General features: G+C 36.6%; 1 long non-coding RNA gene across 10 annotated transcripts in view; it reads right to left on the minus strand.

The window, feature by feature from the left end:
* LOC147343953 (uncharacterized) overlaps positions 1-24,175 on the minus strand; it is a 127,028-nt gene that overhangs the window by 101,998 nt on the left and 855 nt on the right. For 4 of the 10 annotated variants that reach the window (XR_015155321.1, XR_015155327.1, XR_015155328.1 and 1 more), the window contains exon 2: positions 6,353-6,487. The exons of the other annotated variants lie outside the window; for them this stretch is intronic. This is a non-coding gene — a long non-coding RNA (uncharacterized LOC147343953). The remainder of the gene's footprint in view (positions 1-6,352; positions 6,488-24,175) is intronic. 10 annotated transcript variants of the gene reach the window in all.

Raw genomic sequence — 24,175 nt, forward strand, 5'->3', positions numbered from 1 at the left:
TCCAGAGATAAGTCCAGCAACCCAACAAGTAGGAAAATAAATACACTTCATTAATCTTTATTACATATCTGTGAGGGAGGTTACTATTGGCATAAATTGCTTGTAGGGTAAAAAACAGAAAAAAAAAAGATAAAGGTGAAATAATGACTAAAAAGCTTTTTGGTTTTTTTGTCTCTGTTCTTTGTCTCAGGACTAGTAGGAGACAATGGAATGGAGACCAAAAGAAAAGATAAACAAAATAACATGCACAGTGTTCGTATTTTTGGAAATGTTCTAAGTTTACTTATGGTATCTCCAGCATAGTTAACTCATTATCCATGTTCTTTTGTGTTGATGGTTTTATTTTTTACAGATGACTAGTAATTACAGTGTTAGTTGAAGGACAAATCATTAGACTTCCCTGAGCTTTTCATTGATATAATGGGAATAATTTATTTTGAGGACAAATAACAAAATTTCTTTAGCACAAAGGTGAAAATTAGAAGCACTATAAATTTTACTTGGCATTGTTTTTCTGGTAGACAAAGTTTTCAGCAGACAATTCTGTATTGTCCTGTTCAAGTTTTATAGCAACTCCACTAAAGTTTCAGGATGTGTTTCTCATTGCACTCACTAGGTACCACTGTGAAATTTTAAAGAGGAAACACTAGCAGAAGATAAATGAACAGTAATAACATTATCAGTTGTTAAGAGTCTAAAGTTATTTAAAGGTCATAGAGCCTGTTTCCTTCCTTTCATACTTTAAGGTGTTTCAATCTGTGGAGGTGCAGTTCATTCAAAATCATGAAGCTGAGTTAAAGTGGATCCAGGCCTAGATACTAGTCTCTTAATTAAGCATCCAGTTCTCCTTCTGGTTAAGGAAAAGATGTATATAATTTTAAAAATCACAAAGGTTATAAAAAATATCAGTAGAGGTATTACACTCTTGCTTTTCATTCCTTGCTACAAAGTGTTATTTGCCCCAAAGCAAAAGACCTTCTTCTCCTCTGTTATTTGAATTCTAACACATATTACCTGTGTTTTTTTTTTTTTTTTCTTTACTTTGCTTATATTTTCATTGTGTTTCCATTAACCTCAGAACCTACAATTATGACATGTTAGAATGTAACCCACTCTCAAGAAAAAGAGATACAAGACAGCTATGGCAGGGATATAACTTCATTAGTGACAAGTAAAAAATTACATACTGAAGTTCAGCTTGAAAATTGTTCAAGTGAGAGAAATGCACACAAACACTCTTTGTCCTATTTCTTCATTAATTTGGGGATAATTACATTCATTTTTGCACACTTGCATTTATTTTCATGAGAAACAGAATACTGTTTCATATGTATTAAATGTACCATTACATATTTTTAAAATTTAAATTAAAATATGTTCTGATATCTGCTTTTTCCACTTAAATAAATCCCTTACATGTAAAAACATACATCCAATTGTCCTTTCTTCTTCATTATTGAGGAACTGAATGTGTATGTATTTACTAAAAAGAAGTAGTGATTAAGCAGAGGAAAGTTTTAAATTCAAGTTAAATCCACAGTCTTAAAACACTATTCTTTGTCTATATTACTGTTTACTTTTAATGTCCTTCCATGATCTATTTCTCTGTACAGGCAGTAAGGTAAAAGCATTCCAATTATGCATACACAATGAGGAAACCAGAATTGAAAGAGACACATGTACCCCAATGTTCATCACAGCACTGTTTATAATAGCCAGGACATGGAAGCAACCTAGATGCCCATCAGCAGATGAATGGATAAGAAAGCTGTGGTACATATACACAATGGAGTATTACTCAGCCATTAAAAAGAATGCATTTGAGTCCGTTCTAATGAGGTGGATGAAATGGGAGCCTATTATACAGAGTAAAGTAAGCCAGAAAGAAAAACACCAATACAGTATACTAACGCACATATATGGAATTTAGAAAGATGGTAACAATAGCCCTGTATACGAGACAGCAAAAGAGACACTGATGTATAGAACAGTCTTTTGGTCTCTGTGGGAGAGGGAGAGGGTGGGATGATTTGGGAGAATGGCATTGAAACATGTATAATACCATATATGAAATGAGTCGCCAGTCCAGGTTCGATGCAGGATACTGGATGCTTGGGGCTGGTGCACTGGGACGACCCAGAGGGATGGTATGGGGAGGGTGGTGGGAGGAGGGTTCAGGATGGGGAACACATGTATACCTGTGGTGGATTCATTTTGATATATGGCAAAACCAATACAATATTTTAAAGTTAAAAAATTAAATTAAATTAAATTAAAAAAAAAAGAAAATGCAATTTTATTCCCAAATAACAAATAAAGCATGATACTTAAAAGGCTATAGGAAGATTAAAACTGACCTACTACTACTACTACTAAGTCGCTTCAGTCGTGTCCGACTCTGTGCGACCCCACAGACGGCAGCCCACCAGGCTCCCCCATCCCTGGGATTCTCCAGGCAAGAACACTGGAGAGGGCTGCCATTTCCTTCTCCAATAAACTGACCTAATCAATTATTAAATAGTTAAAGAACTGTGGCCTTCAGAGCCATGGTTAGATAACTGTAGATGGTTAAAAGCCATGGAAACACATTCCATTTCAAATTGATAAAGTAATGTGTTGTTCAACTTGGGTTGCCATAATAAAGTACCACAGACTTGGGTGGCTTAAATAAAAGAAATTTATTCTCATAGTTCTGGAACCTGGAAATCTAAGATTAAGGTACCAGCAAGACCATTCTTTTGTGAGGCCTCTTTTCTGGGCTTGCAGAAAGTCACCTTCCTTCTGTATCCTCACATGTCCTTTTCTCCGTATGTGACACTCAAAGAAAGGGTAAGAACAACAGTCCTATTAGATCAGGGCCTAACTTTATGATCTCATTTAAGCTTAATTGCCATATCTCCAAATAGTCACATTGACAGGTTAGGTCTTAACATATAAAATCTAGAGGAGACACAATGGAGTCCATAACAGAATAGACTTAAGAAACCATTATAAAGTATAATAATGGATCCCATTAATCAGTAGCAGTGATTACAGTTTGCATTTGGAGCCAGTAATCTTGGCTATCCAGATGTCATGGTATTGTCATTGTTCAGAATTGCCATGACATCCTAGGTATATGAAGAGTATAATGTGAAGCAATCTGAACTGTTCTTATTGTACAATTGATATACAAATAATAACATTGGTATCTAAAATTAAGGATTAAGGGACTTCCCTGGTGGCCCAGTGGTTAAGAATCCACCTTCTAAAGAAGGGGATGTGATATTGATCCCTGGTCACAGAATATCACATATGCAACAAGTGGACCCATGTACCCATCCTAGATCCCACGCACTGCAAGAGAAGCCACTGCAATGAGAAGCCTGTGTACCACAGCTAGAGAAAGACTGGGCACAGCAGTGAAGATTAAGTGTAGCCATTAATTAATAAATACATAAATACGAAAAAAATTAAGAACTCACTATATGCCAGGCACTCCACTGATTTATTTTTCTTTATTATCTTATTTAATCTTCCTAACAAGTCTATGAATTCTAAGAAGTAGAATTATTTTCAGTAATTTACATAAGAAAACTTAATGCTTAGAGAAATTAGGTCATTTGTCAAAAGTAGTACCTCTGCCTCCCTAAGGCCTAACTCTTCCTGTTACAGTTTGCCCAGACCCTAACACTTTGCTAAAGCCCTCAACCCCTATTTAACTGATGAAGACCCAAAATGTAAAGGTCAGTTTCTATAAGATTAGCTACTTATTTGTTGCTAAAGCCATCATAAGTTAAATCTAAGCTTTACAGTTTAAATTATCTTGCCCAGATTCAACCATTAAAAATCAAATACATATGGTGTGACATATTTCTCCATAAGCATTAATAGTGCCCTCCCCGCTTACTAAAATTCAAAATCCAAGTCACAGACCCTGGACAAAAGGACTCCTCAATTCTATATGTGTTCTTCCCCAAATGTGAATATTTATCCCCTAAAACTATGAAAGTCGCTCAGTCGTATCCAAATCTTTGCAACCCCAACAGGCCAGAATAGTGGAATGGGCAGCTATTTCCTTCTCCAGGGGATCTTTCCAACCCAGGGATCGAACCCATGTCTCCCGCATTGCAGGTGGATTCTTTACCAGCTGAGCCACCAGGACATCTCCCCTATTTTGTAGGGGTAGGGCCTTGGAATCATAAACCAAACAGCATGGAGGTCATTCCATGAGCAAGTTCATTCTTATTGTGAAGTGAGAGTGAGGGGCAGGGCCAAACCTTCTCTGTTCTTCCCTCCAAATTCACCAATCAGATATTACTCCTTTCTCCTCTAGAATGAAATATGTGAGAAACATAAAGAAAAACAGTAGTATTCACATGAAAGGGAGCATTAGGGCATTTACTCTTCAAAATTCTGCCTCAGTAGTAAATATAATTTACAGAGACTTATTCATATAAATGCCAAAATTTTATTAAACCAGAATTATGAAGAAATTGCATTAGAGAAATGGGAAAGGGATATGTCCTGTGTGTGTGTGTGTTTTCAGATCAAGTCATACAAGAGAGCTGCATCCTCATCTGCCGTAAATAGATAAAGGATGACATAGAAAAGAGAAAACTTAATTTTAAGCATATTTTATATATCTGAAGAGCTTCCTTTGTGGCTCAGATGGTAAAGAATATGCCTGCAATGCAAGAGGCCCAGGTTCAATCCTTGGGTTGGGAAGATTTCCTGGAGAAGGAAATGGAAACCCATTTCAGTATTCTTGCCTGCAGAATTCCACAGACAGAGGAGTCTGGTGGGCTACAGTCCATGGAATAACAGAGTCAGATATGACTAAGCAACTAACACTACTACCCTCATAAAGCTCTTTGAAAACCACTAGTTCCATGATTGTTTTATATGTATGAAAGGAAGTATCAGAAAAAATACCTGAAGAGTTCAAAGTACTTTTTTCAAAGGAACTAAGTCAAGGTGGGGGGGGGGGGGGCAAAGTACTTACTAGGAAAATGTTTTTTAAGTTTTGTAGTATTATTTGACCCAAGTATATATGTATATATATCTTTGGTTTGATATAAAATTAAATACCATGGAATAATAGCAACGGAAATATCAAAATTTTGCCTGTTATTCTAATGATTGATTTAGCCAAGAAAAGGAAAGAATGAAGGAAACAAAAAGTAATTTAAAAATGACTGGTTCTGGTAGCAGATAGAAACTTATGTTCAAAATGAAGACAATGACATTGCATCTCTTTTTTATAAGGAAAAAACAGGAAATTTTGCAGCATAAATATTTTCAAAATGCATTTTTAGAGACCTAGGCCAGCTCTTAAGTCCTCCAGAGCTGCACTGTCCAATATGGTAACCATTGGCTACACGTGGTTATTTAAAATTAGGTGTAAATAAGATTTTAAGTTCTATCCCTCACATTAGCCACAGTTCATATGCTAAAAAGCCACATCTGGCTTATGGCAATCTTTTGGATAGCAGAAATAAATATTTTCATTACTGCATACATTTCTATTGGAAAGCACTGCTCTAGGTCTTGCTGTTTACATGCTGAATTTGTACTAAGTCTTTCATGTGGTGCCTCAGATGGTAAAGAATCTTTTTACAATGCAGGGGACCTGGGTTCAACCCCTGGGTCGCAAAGATCCCCTGGAGAAGCGAATGGCTATCCACTCCAGTATTCTTGCCTGGGGAATTCTATGGACAGAGAAGCCTAGCAAGCTACAGCCCATAGGGTCACAAAAAGTCAGACGTGACTAAGCAAGTAACCTTCCATACTCTGAAACCCATTGTCTTGAGGAGAAATGAACAAACCTGCCAAGATATCAATGCCTTTAGAAAACCAAATATTTTCATATCATTTAGAAACAAGTTTGATATTCTAGCCCTGAACTGGAACTACTTCATTCATATTCTACAGATATTTATTAATATCTGAATAATCATGTGCCAGGCAGTTTGCTGGATATTGAGAAAACAGTGTTACTCAAGAACCTCAATATCCATCAGCAAAATGATGGTACAGGAAGCCCCAGAACCTGGTGCACCACAGAAGCATCAACTTAACAACATACAGCCCCAGAAACTTCTATGAGAAATTCAGAAATCAGTTAGGAAGATGTAGCACTAAGGCAAGTTCAAATCCAAGAAGAGTCACAATGAAACAGATAAGAAAAGCTATTTAATTCCAGCCATGCTACTCAAAGCTAGCACAGTTTGTAATTGGGAAGAAAAGCCCAGCTGTGGCTTCTCCTTTGGGAAGGAAAGAGAATGGTAGAATGTGTATTTAAAGTTCCAGATTTTAGAGGGACTGCTTTCTGTTTAACCTGACTCAAGGCACTGACAGGTAACTGGCATACCTTGGATGCCAGAGACTGCAGAGATTAAAAAAGAATTCAGCAGACTGTGGCAGCACTAGAGAGTTGTAAAACTGTAGACAGAAATAGTCTCAGTTCACCATGATCAGGAGTAAGCATCCAGTTTGTGTCTTCTCCCTAGTGAGAGAAAGAAAAGAGTAGAGCATGGGTCCAACGTTCTCACTTTTGCAGGTATGTGCAGTCTGAGACTGGTTTCTGTTTCATCTGACATGAAGTGCTGACAGAATAGTTACACCTTGACACCTGGGGGATACAGAGAGACTGGTGGCTTCAGGCAAAACCAGAGAAAAACAATAAACCTTTCAAACTGGAAAATGATATACACAAGTCCAGAGAAGGTGCATCCTTAGAAAAAGCTGGAAAGACCCAAAAATCTGTAGCTGGATTGATTGGTGAAAGTCTTTCCCTGTATGAAGCCAGTAGATAAGATTGGAAGAGTTGTCTTTTTGTGTTCAAATGTGTGGATTCCAACACAGCATTATAAGGCATATGAAGAAACAGGAAAATATGACCCAATCAGAGGAATAAAAAACATCTCCAGAAACTGACCTTAAAGAAAGCAGCACAGTATTGTTAACTATATTCACCATTGTTGTAAAGCACATCTCTAAAACTTATTTATCTTCCTAAAATAAATCTTTATACCATTGATCATCTCCCAGTTTCCCCCTCTTCCCACTCCCTGGCAAACAACATTCTGCTTTTTGTTTCTAAGTGATTGGTTACTTCATTGGTTTCATATAAGATATCTAAAGTTAGATTTCATATTATATGCTTTTTACCACAATAAAAAAGAGATGTAAAAAAAGATGATCAGCATCTATCCAGGCTTTGAACAATTAAATAAGACTATGCATTACTGTCTAAAACAATGTCATAAGAGCTATTATAGAACAGTATAGGGTGATAAGGGAGAAGAGAAGAGAGGCACTTAGCTAATGTCTAAGGCTAACAGGATCATCAAGAAAGGCCTTCCAGAAGAACTGGTATCAAAACTACGGATGAGAAACCAGTGACACTTTCTACACAAACATGCAAGTTTAGAAAATGACCTAGTATTTATTTCAGTCAAAAGGAAGAGCACGTAAGAAAGGTTAAGAGCAACAGAAAGCATGTTTTAATTTGCAGTGGGGAGGTAAGGGGTTGGGGAGAATGGTGAAGTGATAAGGAGAGAATAAAGAGAAAAAACAATAATAAGTTATAATCAGGGACCATATCATATAGGGACTAGTAAAATATTTAAAGAGTATGGTCTCCCAAGTGTTCATCCAATAGACTGTACTTTTCATATTTGTTTTATTCACACTTTGAACAATACTCTCCACATTATATACAGTGTGTTGAATGTATTAAATATTCATTCAGTATGCACCAAAAGATTTAATAATGTAAATATATGCTTGGATTTGCATTTTATGACGTTCTACTTACATTTCAGAAAAGGGATTATAAAAGGCTACTGTAATATTAATTATGAACAGTCTCTGTACTTGCATCTGAAAAGAACAATCATAATTCCATATATATTATGAAACATACTATATACCCATTAAGGCTAATTTATTTATATATAATTAGAGTTAAATGCCTGCATGTGTGTGTATAAATTTGTTTATGATGTGAGAATAATAATATTTTAATGATGCATTTATATATTTCTCCTTGGTTTATAGTTTTATTCTCACTTCCAAAATTTGTATAAGACCATTAGTGACTTGGGGCCAAGAGAGTGAACATACGCACTCTCAGCACATTCCTAGTTACTTCTTGCATTAAAAGTTTAGGTGCTAATTGTATATCAACAAGGCACAGTTATCAGTTAAATCAAATATCCACTAGATTGAGAACAGAAGTTCCAACAAAGGCACAGACTGCATTAACAGTTGGATGGGCATTATGCATGATATGTTTGTCCTTCATATTCAAAGATAATAGCCAGTGGATGTTTTTCTCTCAATATGTGAACGTATTTGGAAAACCACAAGTATGTGACCACCTGCTCACAGGTGAAAGCACTATTGAGACCTTCAGTTTTGGCAGCTCAACTCCTTTGACTCATGTCCTACAAATGCCATTGATTGGGAAAATATACAGAATCACCTATTGTTTTACATCAATTCAGTCAACTTGCTGCTGTTCCCCACTATTGCACAGCTGTATCAAAGGGTTTGCATGCTGCCTCAGGGGTTACAACTATAAGCTCTATAGCAGACAACTTTCAGGCTGTAATCAATTATGACTTTCAGAAAAAAAAATGTTTGAGAGTCACAGCATACATAACTGAAAGGGATGATAAATTTTAAGGAAAGCCTTTAATTTTATAAATAAGAAAACATAATTTTATAGAATTTAAATTGATAGTCAATAACGCTACGTTTTCTAGTTACACAGTTGAGGCTAGTGTTTTTTTCTAATATACAGTGCTGTTATTAAAGTAGTCCATTGACAACAGCATTCTTCCTTTCCTTTTTTCTTCCTTTATTATTTTTTCTTTCTTTTCTTTTTCCTTCCCTTTCTCCTTTATCCCTCTCTCCTTCCTTCCTTCATTTTATTTAGGCAACCATTCACTTGGGCTTCCCAGGTGGCACTAGTGGTAAAGAACCTGCCTGCCAATGCAGGAGACACAGGAGATGCTGGTTCAACCCCTGGGTTGGGAAGACAGATCCCCTGGAGAAGGGCATGGCAATCCACTCCAGTATTCTTGCCTGGAGAATCCCATGGACTGAGGAGCCTGCTGGGCTACAGTCCACAGGGTCATAGAGAGTCAGACACAACAAGCATCTTATGACTCACTTGCTAATTCACTTAATTAGTGAATTTTTTTTTTTTTTTTTTTTTTTTTTTTGCCAAACAACTAGTGTTTTTCAAGATCAATGCTAATTGCTAAGCATACAAAACTGTAAGTTAAAACCACAGCTAAAAATATTAGCTAAGACTTCAGGAATATGAGAAAGTATAGACTCACTTTTCCCTGTTTCTTCCAAGTATAATTATATAACTTTAAAAGTACTTTATAGACAACAGTAAGATAAATCTGAAAGCTAGAAAGAAGAATGTGTACCAGCTAGAGGGTACAGGAGTTGAGAAATAACAACATGGTGAGTTACCTGTTTTTTTTTTTCCTCTCCCATACACCTTGGACTGGCAATGGAGAGACCTGCCACAAGAAATGATTAGGCATAAAGGGGAAAAAAAAAAAAAGAAAGAAAGAAAGATAGAAAGAAAAAGAAGTAAGAAAGACAAATCTGTTCTTTCTCACCAAAGGACTGGGAAAGTAGAAACCCAAAAGAGACCTAGTAGGGAACCTCAAGCAGATTTCCACAGAGCCTCTGTTGATTATCCAACTTACCAACAGCAGTGGCAACAGCAAAGTCTTAGCCATCCCAGCTTCTGTTCCATACCTTATGGCAGGTGAGTGATGTTATCTCCCAGCATGGAAGAAACAAACTCTTAATGTTCTTATTCCCCTGTCCAGAAGCAGGGCCCAGAGACTGGTCCCATCAGCTCATTTCTACTGCAATAGTAAAGCTCTGTGACTCCCTGGCTTCCATCCAATGGTATAAGGGAACTAGGGCCAGTGGTTTTTTGCCTCACACATAATATTGCTCAGTACCCCACAGATGGCACCAATAGGGCTTACACAGGAGTCCTAGCAGCACCAGAAATCAAACAAGACAAAATATCACTGCAAGGGATCACAAACTAAATATTCAAGGGAATTACAACTCAGAGAAGTAGACTATAACTTATATACTACATAACTTAAATAGAACAACTAACTGCCTGCTAAAATAGAATACTTGGATAGGAAGAGGAATCCACTAATAAAATAAATGTTCAGGATACAATAAAAAAAAAATCATTATACCAAGAATTTGGAAAATCAGAATTTAATGAGAAAAGATAACCAATATGGAGATTAAGCTGATATTGAAATTATCTGACAAGCATTTTAAAAGCAACTGCCTTAAAAATTACAAATTGTCTCAAAACATATGAAAACAGAAAATCTCAGCACAGAAATAGAAATTATATAAAATAACTGAAAAGATTATAGAATCAAAAACTATTATTAAAAAAATTTAACTGAAATTAAAAAAAAAACTCAACTGTACACAACAGAGTGTAAATGGAAATGATAAAATCAACTGAAGATAAAGACAGATCAACAGAAATTTCTGTAGAAAAATTTAAGAAGAGCAAAAATTTATTTTATCACAGTACAGAAGAGAAAGAGTGTGGTACTGGGAAAGTATTTGAAGAAACAATGGCTGAAAACTTGCCAAAGTTGGCAAAAGACACAAATCTACATATGTAAACATGCGAAAACCTCAAATAACTCCAAAGAAATCCACACCAAGATATAACAAAATTAAAATTTTAAGTATGAAATAAAAAGAAAAAAAAATTTAAAATAGCCAGAGGAAAAGAATACATTACCTGTAAAAGAATAACAATTCATATTATAGTGGATTTCCTATCTGAAACCACGCAGGCCAGAAGGAAGCACAACTGCGTGCTTTTTGTTGTTTTTTTTTTAAGGTGCTGAAAGAAAAGAGCTGTCAATTCTAAAAGGAACCAGAAATTCTATATCCATTGGTGAAACTATCCATCAGGAATAAAGAAGACATAAACATATTCTCAGTCAAAAGAATGCTAAAATAATTTGTGCTAGCAAATCTACACTTAAACAATTACTAACAAAAGCTCTCTAAACCTTCAAAAAAAGAAGGTGATAACAGAAGACAGTGATCTTTAGAAAGGAAAGAAAAACAATAGACAATAATAAATATAATAGGCTATTCTTCATCACATGAACTTCTTTTAGCAAATAGTTTGATTACAATACAAGTTATAACTGTGAAAGTGTTAGTTGCTCAGTTGTGTCTAACTCTTTGTGACCCCATGGGCTATAGCCCGCCAGGCTCCTCTGTCCATGGAATTCTCCAGGTAAGAATACTGGAGTGGGCAGCCATTCCCTTCTCCAGGGGATCTTCACACCCCAGAGATCAAACTTGGATTTCCTGCTTTGCAGACAGATTCTTTACCCTCTGAGCCACCAGGGAGGCCCAATAACTATCTGACATGATAAATGTATATAGACAAGTATATTATTAAGATGGAGAAGGTAAAGGGACCTAAGGAGAAGCAAAAGTTTTATTTTTCACTCATAAAATTTTTTTCAAGCTGTTGTATTATTTTAATTATATAACCAAATGTATCTTATAAGATTAATCATCATAATTCTATTAATGATTTGTATACAGAGTATGGTTGAGACATGAGTTGGATCTATTCTGTTAATCTCTGTCTTTTAATTTGTGTATTTAGACATTTTAAAATATAAAGTAATTATATGTATGTTGGGGTTTAATTTTGTCATTATTGTTTCTGTTTCTGTGTCTTTTGATGTAACTTCATTTGATATAAAATGTTAATACAGGCAATCAATATCTTTGTACATGTTAATTAAAATATTTTTATTTGGATATTTAAGACTGTCATACTAAGTGACAAAAATACTAGTAAATCATTACTTTTAAAATGGCATTGTACATTGTGACACCAAAATAATGAAAGCCTATATTATAGTCATACAATTAAAAACAAAATTTTACTTGCTTGGACACTAAAGTAACTATGTAAATTACTGGTTTTGAACCTGTGTATCTATGTGATATAAAGGGACATGCTTACTAGGATTGAGTGTTATTTTTTAATGCATTTCATTTAGTTGGAAATATAAATTTACCTAAGGATTTATGACTTTTCCACTAATATTCAACAAAAGAGTCCAAAATTGCAGTACCTGGCTATAATCTCAAAAACAACAGAATAATCTTCGTTCATTTCCAAGGCAAACCATTCAATATCACCATAATCCAAGTCTGTGCCCCAACCACTAATGCCAAAGAGGTTGAACGGTTCTGTGAAGACCTACAAGACTTTCTAGAACTAACATCAAAAACAGACGTCTTTTTCATCATAGAGGACTGAAATGCAAAAGTAGGTAGTCAAGAGAAACCTGGAGTAACAGGCAAGTTTGGCCTTGGGGTACAAAATGAAGCAAGGAAAAGGCTAACAGAGTGTTGCCAAGAGAACGCACTGATCATAGCAAATACTCTCTTCCAACAACACAAGAGACAACTCTATACATGGACATCACAAAATGGTCAATACTGAAATCAGATTGATTACATTCTTTGCAGCCAAAGATGGAGAAGCTCTATAGTCAGGAAAAATAAGACCGGGAGTTGACTGCAGCTTATGTCATGAACTCCTTAGTGCTAAATTCAGACTTATATTGATGCTAAGTCACTTCAGTCATGTCCGACTCTGTGCGACCCCATAGACGGCAGCCCAACAGGCTCCCCCGTCCCTGGGATTCTCCAGGCAAGAATACTGGAGTGGGTTACCATTTCCTTCTCCAATGCATGAAAGTGAAAAGTGAAAGTGAAGTCGCTCAGTCGTGTCCAACCCTCAGCGACCCCATGGACTGCAGCCCTCCAGGCTCCTCCACCCATGGGATTTTCCAGGCAAGAGTACTGGAGTGGGTGTCATTGCCTTCTCCGAGACTTATATTGAAGAAAGTAGCAAAAACCATTTGACCATTCAGGTATGATCTAAATCAAATCCCTTGAAATTATACAGTGGAAGTGAAAAATAAATTTAAGGGATTAGATCTCATAGAATGCCTGAAGAACTATGGACAGAGGTTTGCAACATTGTACAGGAGGCTGTGATCTAAACCATGCCCAAGAAAAAGAAATGCAAAAAGGCAAAATAAGGAGGTTTTCAAATAGCTGAGAAAAGAAGAGGAGCAAAAGAAGAGATACCAAGGGAACATTTCATGCAAAGATGGGCTCAATAAATGACAGAAACTGTATGGAAATAACAGAAGCAGAAGATATTAAGAGGTAGCAAGAAAACACAGAAGAATTATAGAAAAAGATCTTTATGACCCAGGTAACCACGATGGGTGTAATCACTCACCTAGAGCCAGACATCCTGGAGTGTGAAGTCAAGTGGGCCTCATAATCATATTTAAACAGAATTAAAAATTTCAAAGGGATGAATAATTTCTTTAGCAATATTGTAGAATAGATGTATAAGGATAAAATGGCAGGGGGCGGGGAGTAAAATCCCTAGATTATGTCTTTGTTCCTCTTGCTTTTCCAAGCCACCCACTTTGGTTTCCTTGGTGGCTCAGACCTTAAAGAATCTGCCTGCAATACAGGAGGATCTGAGTTGGATTCCTGGGTTGGGAAGATCCACCAGAGAAGGGAATGGCTACCCACTCCAGGAGAATTCCATGGATAGAGGAGCCTGGCAGGGACTACAATTCAAGGGATCGCGAAGAGTTGGGCATGACTGAGCCACTAACATTTTCCAGTTCCACTGTGTGCACCTATGAAATACTAGCTATCCCTGGATGAATCTCCTTGGCTGTGGAGTGATTAAAAATATATATATATATATATATATTTAGGACTTATCTTAATCTATGAAGAGAAACAGATAACGCTTTTTGAACTGAAAGGGAAAGATATATATAGATAAAATGAAATTATCTCCCTTCAAAATTAGAGGAAAGCAATGGGAATTATCAAAACATGATTATAAGTGCAACAGATACATAAAAATGAGTTTGAGAATTAAAAATAATCCCTTTAGCTTTCAGGCTTCCATCATGTTGTTTTGTTTCATTACTGTCAGAAAACAAAGAGTAAGAAGCTGGAGGGTTAGACAGTGATTAGAAAAGATTCAATATGCTTTCATGGGCATTTACTCCTAGGGAGATATCTTTCCCAGGAGGGTGTTGCAATTTACTTCTGATGATCTGTATCCAAATTGCATGTTTGCTAAGCATCATTAGAAGAATGAGGTTGAAATAGGGAATTGAACAGGGTGTAAGAAAGAATCTATCCATCTGTAACTAGCAAACCAAGGCAAGAATTATCTTATGATCTGAAATTCAGATGCCCAACATGGAGATTCTTCCTAAGAGAAGTAGTGTGTTTATCTGAAAATTCCAGCAAAGCACAGTTGTAGCTAACACTAAACTGTCAGTGACTCAGAATTATAGTTCATGGAAAAGAAGTAATAGCTTTATGAGCTCATGTTAAGTCTTTGGAAGGGTATCTCTGAGTTGTTTTAGTGAAACTTCAAATTTGAGTTTACATATAAAGACCAAGTTGATGTTGAAAAACGAACAATAGGAAATAGTGAAAGGTAAAAATTGTAAATTATGTTAAACACTCATGGAATTGGAGGAGATAGTTTATTGGAAAATAAGCATTTACTGAGTAGTTATATGACAGACTATTTCTAAATAATTTCTGCAGTTATGCATGCTTTGGCTTTATTTAAATATGACTCCTAAAATTGTAATTATGTCCACTATGTCTTGGACATAGATTAAGATGATTCCTCAAAATTCTTTTACTCGTTTTTTCACACACACACACACACAAAAATAACCCTGCTCATAATTATCCCTATTTAATAAAAGAGAAGATAGAATTCAATATTTCATTTAAATTACCCAAGGTCACAAATGTAGTTGGTAGTTGGACTGAAATTGAACTTGAATCTCTTTATTACAAAGACCATATTCTTTGCCTTTTGTCATGTATTGTGCTATAAGAAACCTGATTTTCAGCATCTTCAGGGGACAAATAATTTTCTCTGATGAAATATGACTCTCAACTAAGTTCAGGATTTGATCATCTAAAATGCATGACCTAGTCCACCCACCTTTCCTGCAAAACATTTACAGAAAATACAGTTGAAAATGTACAATTTTGAAAATGCTGGTCATTGAAATGCTATAATTGAAGAGAGTCTGGTAGGAAGTTAGTCATAAGCAAGGAAGGATGAAGGCAATGCCAAAGAATGCTCAAACTACCACACAATTGCACTCATCTCATACGCTAGTAAAGTAATGCTCAAAATTCTCCAAGCCAGGCTTCAACAATACGTGAACTGTGAACTTCCAGATGTTCAAGCTGGTTTTAGAAAAGGCAGAGGAACCAGAGATCAAATTGTTGACATCTGCTAGATCATCAAAAAAGCAATTGAGTTCCAGAAAAAACATCTATTTCTGCTTTTTTGACTATGCCAAAGCCTTTGACTGTGTGGATCACAATAAACTGGGAAAAATTCTGAAGGAGATGGGAATACCAGACCACCTGACCTGCCTCTTGAGAAACCTATATGCAGGTCAGGAAGCAAGAGTTAGAACTGGACATGGAACAACAGACTGGTTCCCAATAGGGAAAGGAGTATGTCAAGGCTGTATACTGTCACTCTGCTTATTTAACTTCTATGCACAGTACATCAAGAGAAATGCTGGGCTGGAGGAAGCACAAGCTGGAATCAAGATTGTCAAGAGAAATATCAATAACCTCAGATATGCAAATGACACCACCCTTATGGCAGAAAGTGAAAAAGAACTAAAGAGCCTCTTGATGAAAGTTAAAGAGGAGAGTGAAAAAGTTGGCTTAAAGTTCAACATTCAGAAAACTAAGATCATGGAATCCGGTCCCATCACTTCATGGCAAATAGATGGGGAAACAGTGGCTGACTTTATTTCTCTGGGCTCCAAAATCACTACAGATGGTGATTGCAGCCATGAAATTAAAAGATGATTTAACTCCTTGGAAGGAAAGTTAAGACCAACCTAGACAGCATATTAAAAATCAGAGACATTACTTTGTCAACAAAGGTCCGTCTAGTCAAGGCTATGGTTTTTCCAGTAGTCATGTATGAATGTGAGAGTTGGGCTATAAAGAAAGCTGAGCACCAAAGAATTAATGCTTTTGAACTGTGGTGTTGGAGAAGACTCTTGAGAGTCCCTTGGACTGCAAGGAGATCCAACCATCCTAAAGGAGATCAGTTCTGGGTGTTCACTGAAAGGACTGTTGATGAAGCTGAAACTCCAATACTTTGGCCAACTGATGCGAAGAGCTGACTCATTTCAAAAGACCCTGATGCTGGGAAAGATTGAGGGCAGGAGGAGAAGGGGATGACAGAGGATGAGATGGTTGAATGGCATCACCGACTCAATGGACATGAGTCTGGGTAAACTCCGGGCGTTGGTGATGGACAGGGAGGTCTGGCATGCTGTGGTTCATGGGGTTGCAAAGAGTCAGACAAACTGACCAACTGAACTGAACTGAACTGAAGGAAGGATGGCTTGGCTGAAAGATATGCAAGCTGTTTCTAAAACCCATCCCAGACACACCCAGGAGAGCTGACAGATAAGTTAAAAAAATAATCACAAGTACTTTTCCAACTCCTGCAGGTGCAACCTAGGCACACAGTGGATACAAAGTAACCACAGGGGCTTCTCCAAGTAACCTTAGGCATCTAAGAGCCCATTTAGGGTGCATACATATTCTACACCTGATTATAAGAGACTGAATTATGGGAATACATAAACAACACAAGCTACTTTTATGTATCTTGCAATTGTCAATCTGCCTTTTGCATTCCCTGTCATTGACTGGTGGTAGGTAGAAGCCCTATTTTGCACAGGGCTTTAACCAAAGTCTCCTTTAACCAAAGGAGACTGGAAGTATAAAAAGGGGAAAACCAAGAGAAAAAAGACTGTTCCTTTAGGGTTAGCCTGCTCCCAAACCTTGGGAGTGTGTGTCTAATAAAGGATCTGTCTGCTTGAGCTGCACTGAGCTGTAATTTGTGTTTCAAAGTTCTTAGTCTGTGTTTCTAAATTTTTATTGCAATAAGGCAAGAAATAAGGCAGAAAACTAAACCAAACTGACAAATCTAAAAAACTATTTGTACTGAAATATGCCCTCTCTCAACTGAAATTTTTAATAAATAAGGTTTTTTAAGTTTCAGAAATCATAAGCAAAGCATATAATTTGGAGGATAAAGCATTGCTACCACATGTAAGTAGAACAGGACAAAAACAAAGTAATAAAGCAATTTAGAATCAATTTTAAAAACATTCACTGAGAATCAGGTAGAGAATAAATATAATTACCATTGATGTGCAGAAGCTTTTAAGGTTAATTAGGTCCCATTTGTTTATTTTTGCTTTTATTTCCAATATTCTGGGAGGTGGGTCATAGAGGATCCTGCTGTGATGTATGTCGGAGAGTGTTTTGCCTATGTTCTCCTCTAGGAGTTTTATAGTTTCTGGTCTTACGTTGAGATCTTTAATCCATTTTGAGTTTATTTTTGTGTATGGTGTTAGAAAGTGGTCCAGTTTCATTCTTTTACAAGTGGTTGACCAGATTTCCCAGCACCACTTGTTAAAGAGATTGTCTTTAATCCATTGTATATTCTTGCCTCCTTTGTCGAAGATAAGGTGTCCATATGTGCGTGGATTTATCTCTGGGCTTTCTATTTTATTCCATTGATCAATATTTCTGTCTTTGTGCCAGTACCATACTGTCTTGATAACTGTGGCTTTGTAGTAGAGCCTGAAGTCAGGTAGGTTGATTCCTCCAGTTCCATTCTTCTTTCTCAAGATCGCTTTGGCTATTCGAGGTTTTTTGTATTTCCATACAAATTGTGAAATTATTTGTTCTAGCTCTGTGAAGAATACTGTTGGTAGCTTGATAGGGATTGCGTTGAATCTATAAATTGCTTTGGGTAGTATACTCATTTTCACTATATTGATTCTTCCAATCCATGAACATGGTATATTTCTCCATCTATTAGTGTCCTCTTTGATTTCTTTCACCAGTGTTTTATAGTTTTCTATATATAGGTCTTTAGTTTCTTTAGGTAGATATATTCCTAAGTATTTTATTCTTTCCGTTGCAATGGTGAATGGAATTGTTTCCTTAATTTCTCTTTCTGTTTTCTCATTATTAGTGTATAGGAATGCAAGGGATTTCTGTGTATTAGCAAGGTGAAAAGACAGCCTTCAGAATGGGAGAAAATAATAGCAAATGAAGCAACCGACAAACAACTAGTCTCAAAAATATACAAGCAACTCCTACAGCTCAACTCCAGAAAAATAAACGACCCAATCAAAAAATGGGCCAAAGAACTAAATAGACATTTCTCCAAAAAAGACATACAGATGGCTAACAAACACATGAAAAGATGCTCAACATCACTCATTATCAGAGAAATGCAAATCAAAACCACTATGAGGTACCATTTCACACCAGTCAGAATGGCTGCGATCCAAAAGTCTACAAATAATAAATGCTGGAGAGGGTGTGGAGAAAAGGGAACCCTTTTACACTGTTGGTGGGAATGCAAACTAGTACAGCCACTATGGAGAACTGTGTGGAGATTCCTTAAAAAACTGGAAATAGAACTGCCTTATGATCCAGCAACCCCACTGCTGGGCATACACACTGAGGAAACCAGAAGGGAAAGAGACACGTGTACCCCAATGTTCATCGCAGCACTGTTTATAATAGCCAAGACATGGAAGCAACCTAGATGTCCATCAGCAGATGAATGGATAAGAAAGCTGTGGTACATATACACAATGGAGTATTACTCAGCCATTAAAAAGAATACATTTGAATCAGTTCTAATGAGGTGGATGAAACTGGAGCCTATTATACAGAGTGAAGTAAGCCAGAAGGAAAAACATAAATACAGTATACTAACGCATATATATGGAATTTAGAAAGATGGTAACAATAACCCGGTGTACGAGACAGCAAAAGAGACACTGATGTATAGAACAGTCTTATGGACTCTGTGGGAGAGGGAGAGGGTGGGAAGATTTGGGAGAATGGCAATGAAACATGTAAAATATCATGTAGGAAACGAGTTGCCAGTCCAGGTTCGATGCATGATGCTGGATGCTTGGGGCTGGTGCACTGGGATGGCCCAGAGGGATGGTATGGGGAGGGAGGAGGGAGGAGGGTTCGGGATGGGGAACACATGTATACCTGTGGCGGATTCATTTTGATATTTGGCAAAACTAATACAATTATGTAAAGTTTAAAAATAAAATAAAATTACAGAAAAAAAAAAAAAAAAAGAAAAAAAAAATAAATATAATTACCAGGTGGCACTAGTGGTAAAGAACTCACCGACAATGCAGGAGATCTAAGAGACATGGATTTGACCCCTGGGTCAGGAAGATCCCTTGTAAGAGAGAGCATGGCAATCTACTCCTCTGTTCTTGCCTGGAGAATCATATGAACAGAGAAGCAGGGGGTGGGGAGGGACGGCTACAGTTTATAGGTTTGCAGACTCACACAAGTGAAGTGACTTGGCACACAGGTAGAGAATAAGATGCTGATGACTTAAGGAAAACAAACCTTCAACAAAGGCTGAATTTTATTGATGAAAATCTCTCACGTCTAACTCCAATTAGTTCACTAGCTAACTTTAGTGTCAGATATATTTCAGATTTAGGTCTGCAACTTACTACAACAGTTGTGTGGCCATGGTAAATTTAATTCAATTAAGTTTCTTTTCTATTAATCTAGAGTAATAAAAGTTCAGAGTTTCTGTGTGGCGATTAAATGAGGTTTTTTTTAAGTCCAGCTTAGTGCCTTGGGTTAATAAATGTGAATTTCACCCATTCATAACAAAATTCCCACAGATGCCAGGTTTAAGGAGGACTTAATCCATTTTTCTTTTCCAAATTTCAAAATTTACACATCAGTTTAGAAGTTGTGATTGCTTTTAAAACACAAAGATGATTAGCTCCTGCAGTATTAAGAATGAGTAGCTTTCTTACACTTTTATGAAGGAAAAATTACCTAATTGTGAAGGAGCAAATTATCTAGGTTTGTCAAGGAAATATTATTGTGTCCTGGTAATGAAGTATTTAAACTTCTTGCCTGTTTTCTTTTAAACAAGGTGAAGTTATGGTGTTAAATACTTTAATTTGAATGTTAAATGCTTTAAAAAGTCTAACTAGTCCACTTCTGTGTTTGTGTTTAATTACCTAGAGAGAGAAGTGTTTACCTAAAGTTCAGTCTCACCAGTCCAGAGAAATACTGGAGACATTGTTGATTCATGCTCTTATGCAATAACTATATTAAGTATTCTCTGAAAATTATTGGCAGCCAACCTTTGAAATAACACACAGTTGTAAAAATAAAAATAAATTAAGAAAAAAAAAGAGAAATCAAAATGACCATTCGTAACTTCCAACCTAATACAATGTAAATCTTAGGAAATCCCAGCAGGCCTTTTGTTAGATTTTGATCAGCGATTCCTAAAATGTATATGGAAATGAAAAAGATCTAGAATAGTCAAGAGGAACTAAGATCCCACAAGATGCACAATGTGGCAAAAAAAGAAAAAAAAAAAAAAAAAACAGACCAACAGAATAGTCAAGTCATATTTGTAAAAGAAGAAATATTTGAAAGACATACACTTCTCAACTTCTAAAGGTATTATAAAAAGGTGCAATAATCAAAACAATGCAGTTCTGCTATAAGAATAATATTGATCAATGAAATAGAATTGAGACTCCATGAAACACAAATACATTTTTAGCAAATTAATTTTCTGTGCCAAGAAGTGCCAAGACAATTAAATGAGGAAAGACTAATTTTTTGACAAGTACTGCAGTAACAACTGAATTTCCATGTACAGAAAGATGAATTTAGACTCATATCTCACATTTGAGTTTAATGTCAGTGCTATTTTCAGAACCATTTCACATGCACTACACACAAAAACAAAACTTTAAGGCAAATGAGGAAATTTTTTATTACTAGGAACATATGCTTTAACATTTTTTTCCACTTGTTAAGTGACCAAAAGATGTTTCTATCTTAATAATGAAAATATAATGCCCCTATCAATTATATGCTTAAGGGAATTTGCTTTACATCCTTGCTTGTTGTGCTATTACTTTCTGCAATTGGGGAGATGAGTTGAGCAACATAAAATTTTTATATATAATTTATGGAGGGCATTAGAGTTTGATAAACAGCAAATACCTCTTTAAATTCATAAACAGCTTATACACTTGCAACTTCTTTACTGCAAATGTGACTTTTTTAAACCTTGGAAAATTTTTTATCCTGTTTGGTAAAATTAATGTCAATGTAAACTTTTGTACATAAATTACAAAATTGAAATTAATGTAAATGAAAAATTTTGGTACATAATTTACAGGATACATTTATCTATTGATGGAATTGTTCTAAAATTTCCATTATCCAGTATGGCAGTCATTAGGCATACATTGCTATTGAAAACTTAAATGTGGCTAATGTGACTTAGAAAATTATTGAATTGTAAGTTAAATTTAAATAGGTACACATGGCTGTGGCTACTGTATTAGACAACACAGAAAGAGAAGAAAACTTAGAATCATATGTTTTTTATTGACCTATAGTAATTTTCATTTGGAGAAGGAAATGGCAAATTAGGTCAGATCTCTGTACTTCCCTGGCAGCTCAGATGGTAAAGACTCAGCCTGCAATGTAGGAGAGCTGGGTTTGATCCCTGGGTTGGGAAGATCCCCTGTAGAAGGAAATTGCAACCCACTCCAGTATTCTTGCCTGGAAAATCCCATGGACAGAGGAGCCTGGCAGGCTACATACAGTCCATGGGGTCGCAAAGAGTTGGATACCCCGGAGCGACCAACAGTTTAACACTTTCTAGAAATCAGAGCCAAGTGGAGGGTTAAACAGAGCTGCAAATTTAGGTTTTGTTTGCTTGTTTGGGGCCACACCATGCTATTTACAGGATTTTAGTTCCAGATCAGAGGTAGAATCTGGGCTCTTGGCAGTACAAGCATAGAGTTCTAAACACAGGAAACCCAGGGAGTGCCCCAGAGCTGGGAAATTTGCATTATGCAGAGTCCAAAGTCAACTTGCACTCAAATTCAATTTGCAGTATGTCATTTTGATTTGCTATTTATCTTTTAATGATTTCGTCTTCAGTTTACAGTACAATATTTAAATATAGATATGAAGTGAGGTCATTTCAAATATTTGAAAAGGATTTTATTCAACAGGCAGTATTTTCATGGGAATTTTAGTTTAGGTAGGTAGTTAGGCATGAGTAACTGGGGCGGCCAAACCAAAAAAGATTCAAGTAGGTCTCTAAACCCCACCCCAGAGAGGCCCCACTGCAGCCCAGGAGAGCTCACAGATACACTATTAATACAAAATAACAACACTTTTCCAACTCTAGTGCATTGGCCCTAGGCACATATTGGCTCTGGCACATGGGTCTGGATGCACAGGTGTGTCCTCAAGTGACCTTAGTCAAGTGGGAGCCTGTTAGAGGTTCATAAATATTCTATGCATACATAGATTATATGTATATTACATATATAATCTTCTTAGACTGAATTATGGGAAAGACATGCTCAATAAAGCCTGCTGTTACATAACTTGTACCTGTCAATCAAAACTGTCATCTGCCTAGATGAATATGCAAAAACTCTGTCTTGAAAAACTCTGTACCACATCATTCCTGCACCAGTGCCTCTCTTGGCTTGTTCCACCTCTCCCTTGAAGTGTTCTTTCTGTTCTTTCTTCAATAAACTTCTTTTTGTCATGGCTAAGACCTCAGATTTGCCTTTATGTCTTTACCAAAGCATAAGGTTGTTAGAAATTATACCACAGCTCAGTGTCTAATCTATTAATTCCATTTAATTTCATCGGTCACATGGCAGTTTTCACTTCTACAAGTTTAAGTCTTACTATATGTTTCGTGTTTTTGATTAACTTTTTAAGAACTCTGAGACCCATTTAAAGTGTAATTTTTATATATCAAATTATGCAAACTTCCCTATAATCTAACTTTAGAACATTTTTATTTACTCACTAAAAGAAACCCCACATTCATCCCTCTTCCCCTGCCAGCCCCTAGACAGCCACTAATCTGTTTCTTTATATATGGTTATTCTAGACATTTCACATAAACAAAATCATACAATATGTGCCCTTTTTTCTCACTTGGCGCTTGGCTTTCAGGTACTTTCTAGCTTGTTTCAGGTGAATGCGTGCATGCTAAGTCGCTCTGGTCGTTTCTGACTCTTTGGGACCCTATGGATTGTAGTCCACCAGGCTCTTCTGTTCATGGGATTCTTCAAGCAAGAATACTGGAGTAGGTTGCCATTCCCTTCTTCAGGGAATGTTCCTCACCCAGGGATTGAACCCCCATCTCTTAGGTGTCCTGCATTGGCAAGCAGGTTCTTTACCTCTAGAGTCACCTGGGAAGCCCAAACACGTGCTCTTTTTTGACTAGCACTTGGTTAAGTTTAACATTTTGAGGAACTTCTAAACTGTTTTCCAAAAGCAGATACATCATTTTACATTTCTACTAGCAACATGAGCAGTCCACTTTTTTCACATCCTTCCCTCTTGCCATCTTTTTGAACATAACTTTTAATACTCTTGATTCTAAGAGCTAGTTCTATTCTGATCAGTGATTTCCTCCTAAATATGGGTTTTCTTCTCCTGATTTTTTGCAAGCTTGGTAGTTTTTGATGCCAGACATTGTCAACTGTACCTTATTGGCTGCTGGACATTTTTGTATTCCTATAAATATTATTGAACTTTGGTCTACTATATACTTAAATGATTTGTTAACCATTTGATCCATGGGGACGTGCTTTTAAGATTTGTTAGGTGGCCCTAGACAAGTGAAGGCTTCCCCAGTGGCTCAGTAGTAAAGAATCATCCTGCCAATGCAGGAGACAAAAGAGAGGCCAGTTCGATCCCTGTGTAGGTAAGATCCCCTAGAGGAAACAGCAATCCATTCCAGTATTCTTACCTGAGAAATCGCGTGTACAGAGGAGCTTGGATGGCTACAGTCCATAGGATCCCAAAGAGCGGGAAACAACTGTGAACACATGCACTAGAGGAGTGAGGTGTCTAG

The sequence above is a fragment of the Bos grunniens genome, chromosome 26, assembly GCF_055505025.1.
Source record: "Bos grunniens cultivar Pamir isolate PY7600 chromosome 26, Bosgru_T2T1.0, whole genome shotgun sequence".
Taxonomy (NCBI): domain Eukaryota; kingdom Metazoa; phylum Chordata; class Mammalia; order Artiodactyla; family Bovidae; genus Bos; species Bos grunniens.